This window comes from Brassica napus, chromosome C4 (genome assembly GCF_020379485.1).
Source record: "Brassica napus cultivar Da-Ae chromosome C4, Da-Ae, whole genome shotgun sequence".
NCBI lineage: Eukaryota > Viridiplantae > Streptophyta > Magnoliopsida > Brassicales > Brassicaceae > Brassica > Brassica napus.
The window spans coordinates 38,210,256-38,223,817 of record NC_063447.1 but is presented as its reverse complement, the minus strand read 5'-3'; the positions used below and the strand labels follow the sequence as shown (position 1 = coordinate 38,223,817).

At 35.7% G+C, this 13,562-nt stretch overlaps 2 long non-coding RNA genes across 7 annotated transcripts; both read left to right on the top strand.

Annotated features, from left to right (window-relative positions):
• The first annotated feature begins 538 nt into the window (after nt 1–538).
• On the top strand, nt 539–4,575 carry LOC125585331. 6 transcript variants are annotated; one of them, XR_007322253.1, is made up of 7 exons: nt 539–866; nt 962–2,117; nt 2,212–2,591; nt 2,714–2,945; nt 3,038–3,172; nt 4,028–4,094; nt 4,271–4,575. It is a non-coding gene; the product is annotated as an uncharacterized LOC125585331 (long non-coding RNA). The 6 variants fall into 6 exon arrangements; XR_007322251.1 differs by lacking the exons at nt 4,028–4,094; nt 4,271–4,575 and having other exon boundaries at nt 2,212–2,292; nt 2,384–2,591; nt 2,714–2,968; nt 3,038–3,365; XR_007322255.1 differs by lacking the exons at nt 4,028–4,094; nt 4,271–4,575 and having other exon boundaries at nt 540–866; nt 962–1,654; nt 1,728–2,117; nt 3,038–3,365.
• A 331-nt stretch (nt 4,576–4,906) lies between these two features.
• LOC111205143 lies at nt 4,907–7,349 on the top strand. Its single transcript, XR_007322249.1, has 2 exons — nt 4,907–6,776; nt 6,951–7,349. It is a non-coding gene; the product is annotated as an uncharacterized LOC111205143 (long non-coding RNA).
• The last annotated feature ends 6,213 nt before the right edge of the window (nt 7,350–13,562 follow it).

Genomic DNA, 13,562 nt, shown 5'->3' with positions numbered 1-13,562 from the left:
TGTTCTTATGAACAACCTGATTGTGAAGGTGTGTGAACCCAAAGTAAATCAACAACCTTTTTTATTGACTGGTGTATAATATTCAGAACAACAGAATGGTGAATCTAAGATCATTCTGCAATTTCAATGTGACCTAACGATCCATCTATATATCAAGAAACTGTTCTATCCTAGAATCAACCATCTATCATATGTACTTGTTCGATCCAACCAAAATCAAAGTGGAGTATCATAGGAAAGGTTTCATCACGTTGTTTGCTTGTAGCAAAGTTACGACTTAATTTTTCTTCGTCATGGATATGTTTTCTCGCAGTGTTAAGTCCAGCAACTTACAAATAAAATATACCCACCAACATGGGTTTCCAGCCCAAACCTTTGGATCCATAGCATAACCTGAATATATCAACAAAACATTTAGGCAAAAGTAACTACCCACCAATATAAACGGTCCGGTCAGCCCATAATGTGATACCAAAGCCCAAATTAAATTAAAATAAACGGTCCGGTCTGCCTTGTTTTCATTGTCGTCTCGGTAAAAAAATGGCCCGATTAAAAACAAGCTCTGCTGTTTTATGACCATTAGGTTTTCATTGTTTTCCTTCGTCGACCCTTCAACCTCACCATCTCTGCCTGTTTCTCATAAGTCTGCAGAAACACGATTTCTTTTTCCCTACTATCCACCTCTTCACCTCTCCTATCTTTTCATATTCACATCTTCCTTTTGGTTCAATTCAATGTATTCCTCTTAACTTAGACAATAAATGTTATTCTCATTAAACTCATTGACAATTTCGAACTCTCTGTCTCCCTTCCCATACAATGAGATCCGAATCACCTCAGACCCTATAAATTGGAGAGGGTTGAGAGTAGGATGAATCTTCACAGCCACTCTCAGTTTTTTTTTTTTTTTGGTACAAATGTTAAATTCCATACTGATTTTCTGTTTTTTACAATGTTGCAGAACAATTTATTACAACACAAAAAGAAAAGAGAGGAGAGAAGGAGACTAACATACAATAAGAAACAAGCAACAACAAGGAGCTATTAACTATAAGGATCAGTGAACCAAAAGTACAACTTTAAGAGAGAATGAGTATCAGTCGGGGAAGGAGGAAGAGAGAACAGCCTGTCATGAAGCCCCCGGTCCACTTGCTTGAAGAAAGGCCCCACCGGTAAGGAGACATCCCTGAAAATCCGAGCATTGCGCTCAGGCCAAAGGCTATAGATCACAGCCTGGAGAATCAACTTCATGATGGGCCTAACCTGCGATGAGAACTGTCCCTGATATTGCGAGATCATGTTGACCGCAGCTGGAAGGTCCAAAGGAGGAACATAGATAAACCTTCCGCAGTAACGGGTCCAGATAGCAACGGCGTAAGGACAGCCAAAGAAAAGATGGTTGTGGGACTCGATGCCATTAGCGCATAAGACACAGTTTGCAGGGACAGAGAGACCCCAAGAAATCAGGCGATCCCTAGTAGGGAGCCTGCCAAGCATAGACATTCACGCAACGAAAGAGCAACGCGGAACTTCTTCCTTGAACCAAATTACATCATGCCATACTATTTCAGCTGATGAAGTTCTCAATCTATCCCAAGTTATTTGAGACGGAAATTTATTAGCAAACCCACCAGATTGAATCCGCCACAGATAGGTATCACCTCCCTTTTCAACCGATGGAACTGCAGTAGAAGATAAGACAATTTGTAGGGTGATTGCATTCTCAGATCTTGCTGGAGGCAGGAACCATTCACCATTCCGGACAGCATCAGAAACAGAGGCAGAGTCATGAACTTGAAGCTTCCTAGGACCTGATGAGAATAGCAGATATAGCGGACCCAAGTCTGTCCAATAATCATACCAAAAGGAGGCTCTTTGCCCATCACCAACAGCACAACGCAGAAACTGAGGAAGGATGTTTTTTAGCTGCAACATACCTCTGATCGTCGCAGAAAAACGCTGAGAATCCCTAACCAGCCAAAATTTTTTATCACCGAAGCGATTATGAGACAGCCAGCCTACCCACAAGGAGCCGGAGTTGGAGAAAAAGTTTTTTTTCCCGTGATTACATGTTTATATGTTGTAGACTTGTATATCATGCTTCTAAGATAATCCAGGTGAGGAAAAACATGATCGCTATATGTTATTCTGAGGTTTTGTTTTTGGAATTTTTAATGGAAGAGTTACAAGTTTTTTTTTTTTTTTTTGCAGCTTGATTTCTGAAACAATTCCTTTCCACGGAGATTTCCAGGCATAGCTTACGCAAGCAAGGCTTCGGAGTAGGAAGGTCAGGTATTTTTGTTTTAACCTCTTCAAGTGTTGTTTTAGTTTCGTCACCAGACATAGTCATATTCTCAAAAGTTATTTTTTTTGTACACGAGAGATTGCGCGCTGTAATCGATGAGATCGAGGCTCTGAAACCGGAATTCGGGGAGTGGATTAACTGGATATAGCCAACGATGAATCCTTTTGTGTTGGAAGTGGTTCCCAGTGGTATTGTATACTCCAGGACCTCTCTTTAATGCTACGACCAACTACAGTGTTGTTGTTAGAGTCTTCAATCATTTGGATGATCCTCTTCTTTTGACTTGGTGAGTCCAAGAGCTTTCTTTACTATACCAACTTACCAGTTATCCCTAAAATGTTTGGTTCTCATTTGCTATGTGACTACTGATATACTTCTTGAGTTCTTTTAATTTTTTTTCTGGAATAGGTCTGGGCCGCCTGGCATCCAAATGCAGCGTCACTTGTGGCAAGACGGTCTTCCTGGCACACATTTCCTCCGAGATGGAACTTTACTTACCAGTTTCAGGTGGAAGATCAAATTGGAAGCTTCTGCTCTCCCTTACTCAACTTCCAGAGAGCATCTGCTAAGTTTGGTCATGTTGTGATTAATAACCGGAACATTAAATCTTATCCTTTTCCCACAGTCTGACGGTAAAATGGTACAATCAGGACCATAAAATATGTAATCATCACTTTTGTCTGTTGTCTGCGTTTCATCTTGCCCTTTTTAATCTATACCATTGCTTTTCAGGTTTTAAGAATATTACTTGACTATGGGAAAGAACTTGGGATGCCGGATGGAGTCCTCATCATGGACAGTGTCCTTACAAGTACAGCAGTAGTGTACCTGATGGAATTGATTACTTAACCGCTCATGTTGAACTAGGTACTAAGAGTTTTTCTATCACTTTGTCTGATGAGACGGATGTCTCTTCGCATGTGACTTTCCCACTATGGGAAAACACTCGAAAGCTTGAAGCTCATGTTGTTTACTTTCTCTACAATTCTAGATTTTAGTACAACTTTATTGTAACAATAATTTTATTTCGATCAGATTCATATAAATTACTTTATGCTAATTTTATATTCTCTGTAGTTTGTCACCATAGAAGTTAATAGTACATTTGTGCACTTGCAAGAATAATCACAGACTTATGACTCTAATTAGTCACAGAACTTATTAAAAATAGTCATGGTTGTGAATTCTATTACAAACAATACATGTGTTTGTAAATAGCCTGAACTTGACAGTATTGGCGAGTGTTACTATAAACCGCAGACTTTGTAGATTGAGTCTCTAAGCGTCTCAAGGGTTAGTCTGATTGGTAAAATTATGAAATTTACATTCTTCACGTACAAACTTGCATAAGTATTCTAACCTAGACGTCATTAACTTGCACTTACAATGTTAATGGTGAGAAAGTGATTACAACAAATTTTGTCTTAAATCTGAACATTAATTAATTTTGTTTTACATTGCAGAATCCTTATTAAAATGCATTCTACTTATCATCAAAGTCAAAGTAGAACTAACAATGACAATACAGTGAAAAATTACATTTTCACATTTTTAATTGTTAAACAAATATATGATTTTAAAAACATTTAAAAATAATAAAAATTAGACAACAAAAATGAAAATTAGTTTTTTTTTAGTTGGAAGTAAATTTAAACAGTGGATGGTGACATGTGTGTGCTTATCTCCAGCTTTAGTTACCAATGCTTATACCTTTGTCTACAGAACGCTGCCGCTTTAGACAAGAAACCAGGAGTTTGCCGTGACTGCCAGGGCATTGGTCCTGTTCTTAGTGAGTTACATTCTCTTAGCTTACTAAACTCTAATTATATCTATATGATTACTCTGCGTAAGATAACATCTTCCTATGTTAAAAGTCAAAGTCATAACGATTCTCTGTTTTCGTTTGATATGTTGCAAAAACCTCATGAGCTTGACATTGATGCCCTTATGTGTTTATATGATTAGGTGATATGTATGGGGGTACATGAAAACTGAAAGCTATCGAAAACGAGCCAAAGATGTGTATTGAGTTTACAGAATGTCCTAACTGTTACGGTTTGTCTCGCAGCACAGAGGCAATAATTATGATTATAGAAGAGGAAGAAAACTAATTCATTGTGGATGCATGGGAGGCTATAGGAGAATGGGTTGCAAGAACATGTTTTTGTAATGCTGCTAGCTTCTTTTTTTGTAATGCTGCGAGCTATGTGTTGTTAATTCTGTATAAACCTAAGAGTTTTCTTCTTCCTTAAATAGTCTTGACAACTCGATTTCACCTTCCCTACAGGGATGACAACGATACAAACCTCAGTCCTCAGACATGAACCAGTCCCTGAGAAGAACCCTCTTGCCTATGCATTTGAAGAAAAAAATGATTAAATTTAAATTAAAGTATTTTATTATAATTTTTTTTATGTGTTGTTAATTTTTATAATCATGAATCACATTATTTTGTCATAGATTTATATTTTAATTTTAATTTGTTTATTAAATATTTCCAGTGGATTATTTTAAATAAATTAAAACTGCCTTTTCATTAAAAAATCCTAACAAATAATAAATTTAATATTTTTAAAATATTTTCAAATAAGAATTTACTTTTTAAGTAAATATAAATTCACTGCTAACTTTGTTTTCAAATATAGTTTTGCATATAAGATTATGTTATAATGCAAAAAAAAAAAAATTCTTTATAATAAAATTAATGTAAGAATTATATATTGTAAGATTCTTTATAATTTATTTCAAATCTTCTAATCAATTATATTGATAACATGGTTAACTTTGTTTTAGCTTGTGGAAAAATACCAGGGAAGAGTGAAGTTCTTCTTTATATATAAAGATATATATATATATTCCTATAAGATTCTAACAAACACATGTATGTATAAATAGTAACAATAGCTTCATAGTATCTATTTATCTGTCTTAAAATATTTTTAGTTTTAGTGATAAAGTTATTTTTTCATTGTGTTAATCATTAGTTTTCCAAAATGGTATTAGCGTAAAAAACAATTCAATTTTGAAACAAATATAAAACTAAGAGAGAAAATGAGCTCATCTATTTACTCCAATCAATGGTATTTTTTTATTTAAAAAAGCTATGTTAGTTATTGGTATAACTGAACTAAAGTAAACATTGAGAGAAAGTAAATAGTTATATTTTCTATAAAAAGTATTATAGTTAGACAAGTATATAAATTTTAAAACGAATATCAAAACAAATAACTAAAATTATTATAAAAAACTATGAATGTTAATGCTACTTTAGATAACAGTAAATTAAACATATAAAATAAATTTATACTATTAATTTGTTTATTCGCCCGCCCGTAGGGCGGGTTTATCCTAGTATATATATATATATCTAAAAATATGTTCTCTCTATCCTGGTGAAGCCACATAGGATCCATGTCACAAAATCGGCTCTTATGAGCACGACTCGTGTCCAAACCTGTGAAACTCTGCGTTTCATTTAATTGAGTTATGTTTTGTTTGTTAACATGTTAATGAGCTTATAAACATTTAATGGGCTCTTATTTCGTTATAGATTGTGATCAGTCGAAATGCAGTCCAACAGAGAGATGTCGTCTTCCCCGATGTCGAGACAAAAAATTAGGGTTTGTGTCCTCTTCGTTCTACACCAGCTATGGAGGAGATTTGATGAATTGAGTGAGTCAAATCGACGTGAAGAACCTCTATGCCAAGCTTCAATTGTGTCGTTTCTTCTTCTGTTGTAATTCTCCGAAGCGTTACGTAACAACCTTCTTAAATGCTTACACGATTTGTGATTCATTGTATCTCACTTTATCCCTTTTCCAAGCAATGGATCTCCACCTATAAAAAGTTAAGACCTCATCTCTTGAGAATCATCCTCACAAATCCGATAGCATTTGATATTTTTCTCAGTATAATAGCTAACTCCTCAGCTCTACTTGCTGATCTGAATTCTGGGTTGTTCTTCCAATGTGGAGGTGAGGTTGCTCAGATTCTGGGAAGTTGGCATGCTTCTCATCGATTCTAAGGTGTTCTGTTTTTAAAACACATCTTAGTATTGAAACAAATTCTAGCGTATAATCTCAAAATTTTCAAAAAAAATTGTATCCTAACATTTATTTCAACTATTTCAGAGAAGCATTGGTAATCAGGAGCCATCCTTTTATCACTCTCTCTCCCTGAGTCTCTGTTTCCATATAAGGCAAAAAACTATAACTTTCTTTCTTTTGCTTTTGAGAATGAAGGGACAGAGGATAACCTTTAGTGGACAAATCCTTAACTATCAAACCACAGTGGCACAATTGGTGGAACTCCTTGGAGATGAGACTGCTGCAGCTGATTTACGATGTTGGTTTGGGAAGCAATAGCTATCTTAATAATTATGTTCATGTCTAAGCTTTACACCACTAGAAGACAGTACATTCTCGCACAATAAGTTGTTGATCTTATCAATGGTTACAACGACTAGCTCAATGTAAGTTTTCTTAACCCGTTTTAGTCTGTTTCAGAAAGAGATTTGAATGACCAGTATATGAACATGGTATGTTCCAAATCAATATTAAGTTTCAAGCTTTAAGCTTCCCGAAGAAAATATTTCAAGAACCCCCCGCCCTTGATGTGTGTTTTGGTGTTTTATTTATCTTTATAGGCCTGAACCGCAAATCTCCAAAGTTATGAACTGAACGTGCAAAACAAAAGCCAAGCTTATCACATGAGATCTTTTTAGTAAGGGTCAATATTTATGGCAAGACGAATGTTTTTTTTGCTTATAAGATCATCATATAATTTGAAGCTAAAACTTCGGAGACAAAATACAACTATAAACGAAACTCCTGGTACCACTGAATCCGACATCCAACACATTGTCTTCACCTGGAGATGAATTCTGGTTGAGAAAGTCCGATGAATCTAGCCAGTCTTCCCAAGACGATGCAGAGATTTCATAGATGAAGTATTTGTTGGGAATGTCCTGAAATTTGTTGTACTAACTCTAGTAGAAGTTGTAACGTCGAGGTTTCGACAATTGTATAATATTAGATGGTTATAATGTTTTGACAGAAATCGCTTATAATCTATGAATTTAGGATTCATTGCTAATATTATATGATCCTACATGGTCACACACCTAAGCAAACTGGACAGGTTTCATAATTATTATTGCATACTGTATATAGTACAAATATATGATATTAGTAATATATATATGATTGCACGTCATATTATAAACATGTTAAGGAACGTGCGTGCATTAGTCTCTTTATTAAGATAATTGGGCTAAGTCTATTATTAACCAAATTAGGTTAATGGTACCAATTATATAAAGGACGTGATGCTGATGTTTTAGAAACATACGAAAACGTGGCCGATAATAAAAACCTAAGATAGACAAAGGTGTTTGTCAACTTTCTGAGATTTGATCTTTACGGCACTAGCATCCCGTCTCGATCCAGTTTGTGTACGTGTGGATACCGGTAGAGGCACGACGTTTGGAGTGCTAGAAAGCTCGATTTGGTTTATTCATCTTTCCGCTGGGAATAACCAGGTATATTCGGAACCCTAAAATCTAGATTTATTTTCAGTATTTGCATGAGATTCTAGGCATATGAGTTCATAGGTTGATTTATAAATTGTTATAAACCGGTATGAATTCCAACAGTGGTATCATAGCCTACTTGTTCAATACTGAAATTAAATCTTGTTAAATCTATAATTTGGTATAGATAATAAATTGATATGCTCGTATGTTAAGAAAGAATCCTAATTTGATTAAGGTAGATATACGGCCTGGTAAGTTACAACATTAAGAACATCCAAACCCGTATATGGAGATATATGTTTTTGGTTGTGGTGTTCTTGAAAACTAATACGATTATGTTCAGAATAATATTATTTAACATGAACATTATGATTATTGTAATCGATTAGTTTTCTCATGTTGTATTGTCTTGAATTGAACTTGCATGTCTCGTAGTTGTTGCTTGTATAAATATATTATTTACATTTTAACATATGCATTATATTAATGTCTCAATTGTTTATGTAAATATATATATTTAGATTATCTCGATCATATCAAAGTGTTGATATGGATTTAGATATTTATATACATGTATATATATATATTGATTTGATTAAATCAACTTATTATCGTTCTAATTGGATTAGAACAATATTATTCAATAAATAATATATTATTTAATTAGATTAAAATAAATAAATTATTTATAATTCAATTAAAATACATATTAGATATGTATTAGTTATATTTATATTTTATATTAGATATAAATTTTAAATATATATTGAAATTGAATTAAAATTCGTTCCTCAATTAATTTCAAGTACTTTTGATGTCTATCCAATCTTATCAACTATCAAGACTCGCTTCGTTGTAAGATGGGCTTGCCAAAGCAAAGTGTCTGCAATTACATGAGTGAGGTAGATGGTAACGGTTATCATATGAATATAAGATTGGTTCACTTGACTAAGCTATCAAAATGGTTTTGGGCTTAGAGACATAGGTTGGATAAGACATAAGATGTCGTCTGACAACCAAGAATTATATTGGATATAATTAGCAAAGTGTTGCTTACCTAAATAGCTTAACATTAGGGCGATGAGGCAAAGCTCACTCGGGTTCTTGTGAAATATGGATCTTGGATTATTATATTCATTTGAGGAAAACGTTTTGAATATAATATGAGTTTTCTTAATTGTTGAGATTTCTCTAATTCCTATACATCATATTAATATTTGCTATTCTTCTATTCCTGAAAAGTTAACTCCTCACAACCCACTTTCAATGCGATATGCCCTTGAAAAGGAAATATTGAATGGATAAAACTTCCTCCAATGGTATCGAAACCCGAGAATTGTTCTCAAACAAGAGTGTAAAACTTTAAAGGAAAGGATAAGCCAAGATGGATTGCGAATCCTAGCCAGCTTGATCATTCTCCTAAGTTTAAACCCTACTTGGAAGATCTGAAAAAAAAAAGACTTTTGAAACATCGTCTAGGGGTATTTATGTTATAGAAGTAAATGTTACTACTTCTGGCTCTACTTCTTGGGTATTGGATACCGGCTGTGGTGCTCATATTTGTACGAATATGAATGGTCTAAGCAACAGTAGAATACTGGAGAAAGGACAAGTGGACCTACGCTTGGGAAATGGAGCAAGGGTTGCTGCATTAGCTGTGGGAACATTTCACTTGTCTTTACCTTCAGACTTGGTTTTAGAACTTAAGAATTGCTACCATGTAACTGCAATAAGTAAGAATATTATTTCCATTCCTTGTTTGGATTTGGAAGGATTTCAGTTTTCGATCAAAAACAAGTGTTGTTCTTTTAATCGTAATGATATCTTTTATGGTAGCGGTCCAGTAGAGAATGAACTTTATATTCTAGACCAAAGCGTGTCTGTCTATAATATCAGTACCAAAAGATTCAAGTCTAACGACACGAATCAGAATTTTCTTTGGCACTGTCGTTTGGACCACATAAATAAGAAACGCATTCAAAAGCTTCATAGTGATGGACTTTTGAGCTCATTTGATTATGAATCATATGAAAAATGTGAATCTTATTTATTGGGTAAAATGGCTAAGGCTCATTTTACTGGATACAATGAAAGAGCCAAAGACTTATTGGAACTTGTACATAGTGATGTATGCGGCCCAATGAATATAAATGCTAGAGGAAACTATCAGTACTTCATTACATTTACTGACGACTTCAGTAGATACGGTTATGTTTATCTAATGAACCATTCAAAGAATTTCAAAATGAAGTACAAAATCAGCTTGACAAGAAAATAAAAACTTTTCGATCTGATCGAGGTGGAGAATATTTGAGTCAAGCATTTAATGATCATCTGAGAGAATGTGGAATTGTTTCACAACTCAATCCTCCAGGAACACCACAGTGGAATGGTGTGTCCGAAAGGAGAAATCTGAACTTTATTGGATATGGTTCGGTCTATGATGAGTCATACAGATCTTCCACCATATTTTGGGAGATACGCTCTAGAAACGTATGCATTTATGTTAAATAAATGTCCATCAAAATCAGTTGAGAAGACACCATATGAGATGTGGACTGGAAAGGTTCCAAATCTGTCTTTTCTGAAAATTTGAGGTTCTAATGCTTATGTCAAACATATGTTTATTGATAAGCTTGGACCTAAATCTGATGAATGCTACTTCATTGGTTATCCTAAAGAAACCAAATGTTATTACTTTTACTACCCCCACCGAGAACAAAGTGTTTGTTGCTCATAGTGGTGTTTTTCTTGAGAGAGAATTTCTTTCTAAGAAAAACAGTAAGAGTAAAGTACAACTCGAAGAAGTTTGAAAAACACAGGAGATGGTTTCATCATCTTAGGAAGATGATCAATTAGATTTACGAAGAGTCGTAGAATCTACACCTGTGAAACCTGAAGTGCGTAGGTCCGAAAGTACACGTAACGAACCTGATAGATATGAGGTTTGGGTGACGGATCATCATGATAATAGAGAGTGATGAACCTACGTCCTTTGAGGAAGCTATGATGGACACTGACTCCAATATATTGCTTGAAGCAAGCATCTCGGAGTTCGAATCTTCGTTTTAATGAGGCAATCAAAGAGTTTGATTTCATTAGAGATAAAGAAGAACCTTGCGTTTACAAGAAGACTAGTGGGAGCGCAGTTTTCCTTGGTGTTGTATGTAGATGACATACTTTGAGGTTGTTTCCTAATGAAAGACATGGAAAAAGCTACATATATTCTTGGAATAAGATTCTATAGAGATATATTAAATAAGACTATTGGATTATGTCAAGATAAAGTCTTACATAGATTCAAGATGCATGATTCCAAGAAAGGCTTTTTTCCAATGTCTCACGGCATAACTCTTAGCAAGACTCAGTGTCCTTCGACACAGGATGAGCGAGAGCGCATGAGTAAAATCCCATATGCTTCTGCTAAAGGATCTATCATGTATGCCATGATCTGTACTCGTCCAGAAGTTGCATGTGCTTTGAGCATGACGAGTCGATACCAATCTAATCCAGGTGAAAGTCACTGGACAACAACAGTCAAAAGTATCCTTAAGTATTTGAGAAATACTAAGGATAAATTCTTGGTCTATGGAGGAATTTATGAGCTTGTTGTAAGTGGTTACAACGATGCCAATTTTTCAAAAATGACAAAGGTGATTTTCGATCAGGAGTTGGTTTCATCTTTTTCCTTAATGGAGAGTGGTGGGTTGGAAGAGTTCCAAGCAAAGCACCATAGTATAGTCTCAATGGATGCAAATGTTGTTGATCCATTTACCAAGCCTCTTCCATGGCCTAAGTATGAGAGTCATACTGCAGCCATGGGTACTAAGTATCTTAAGATATGATCTTGATTTTAGTGTGGAGACTTTATGTTTATGATCTGATGTTCATATTGACATACATTTGATTATGTATTCAAGCTAATGAAATTGTTTCAGATTTATTTGATTATTGGATAATTAAATAAAAGTCCCAAACTAATTTATATCATTCTTATAGGTCATCAAGTACGTGACTTGATCATGAAACCCTTTAAGTGAAAGATGATATAAGTTATTGAGGTCCCTAGTCAAGGTTGTTAACATGGGACATTAATAACCAAGAATGACTAGTATGTGAGGTGATTGATGACTAAGTTTCACAAAGTCATTCAATATGTGGTATAGAAGTCAATCACATGGATATGTGTTAGAGAACACATGATCGGACTGACCCGCTAATGAGAACTCTACAAGATTGTTATATGAGTGTCATAAGAGTTTTTCATTACGACTATAGAGTATAGTCCTTAGACCTGAGTTCGTCATAATTCTCTACTTGTGGATTAGTTCACTTTGACCTTGTCAAACGTCAGCCGTAACTGGTGATTATAAATGCATTGATTAGGTGTTCTATGAAGTTTGTAAGGAACAGTGATGGACTAAGATGGGATTTGTCCCTCCCATATAACGAGAGATAAATATCTTTGGGCCTATCGAAGATTTGATACTGAGAAATGCATGGCCGTGCTCAGACGAGGTGAATGTCAGTCGTTTGTTTTATCAGCATAAATCAGAGTTCGATAAACATGATCTAGCTTAATAAGGATGACACAAGTTCTTGCTTTATGCTGAGATTGAGATATAGAGACAAAAGGATTATGGGAATAGATGATTCCAGTACAAGTGGGAGATTGTTGGGTGTGGGAACCAAAATTCGCACTGTCGATTTCCGTTTAAATAAGGAAAGTTAGGAAAACCCTAATTTCCCAGAGGTCCCGGATATCTGTTAAACCACACGCCAAGCAATCAGAACACGCAATTAAAGACGAAAAGAAATAAGAAATCGTAAAAGAGAGCAAAAGGAGTTTTATTCCGAATCCGCGTATGAGCGTTACAACAAGGTAGAAGCCTTGGCTACGAGAGCTGTCGGCGAGATTCCTAGTTCTAACAACCTAAGACTGCAAAACCTAGTTGAGTCGCAGCTCAAAATAACAAAAACGGAAAGTTGCCTAATTGCTCTAAGTGCTAAGTTTGCTCTGAGAAAAGTCCTCCTCCATGCCTCTCGCCTAGGTCTCCTTATATACTGGCTCCAAGGTCGGTTTACGCTTTTCCTCTTCTGACCTTAAGCCGCCATAGCATAAAAATGGAGATATTCCATTTTTTCCGATCTTCGTAATTATCTTCAAAATTTCGTATTTATCCGCGGAAACTTGACATTTATCTTTCCTTGCGAACCAAGCGTAAACCGCTAAGCGGCTCACGGGCTGTTGGTTAAGAAATCGTAAGTCGGGCCTCGAGTCATGTCTTAGGTCATTTTGGGCCGTCTTCTGACTCGAAGCGTTTATTACGGCTTCTTTCGATAAAGAACGAACTTTCCGCGGTTTTTACGGTAAAGTTTGATCGATAACTTAGAATGGCGGGGAACGTGAAATGGGTTCGCTATGGTCTTCGGGAGATAGCATCGAAGGGTAGACAAGAATGCATGGACTAATGTCGTATCGACGTTTCAGAAGAGCTCGGTCGCTACGTAGCGACCGAACTTTGGCTCGAGCTCGGTCCGCTCGGTCGCTACGTAGCGACCGAGCTTTGGCTCGAGCTCGGTCGCTACGTAGCGACCGAGCGGAACACGCGTTCGGTCGCTGCGTAGCGACCCTTTTCGAGCTCTTGTCCGATGACTCGTGTTTCCTCCGCAAAGCTTTTCGTAAAGAAGAATCTATTTCGAAAAAGTGTTTGTCGAAGAAGA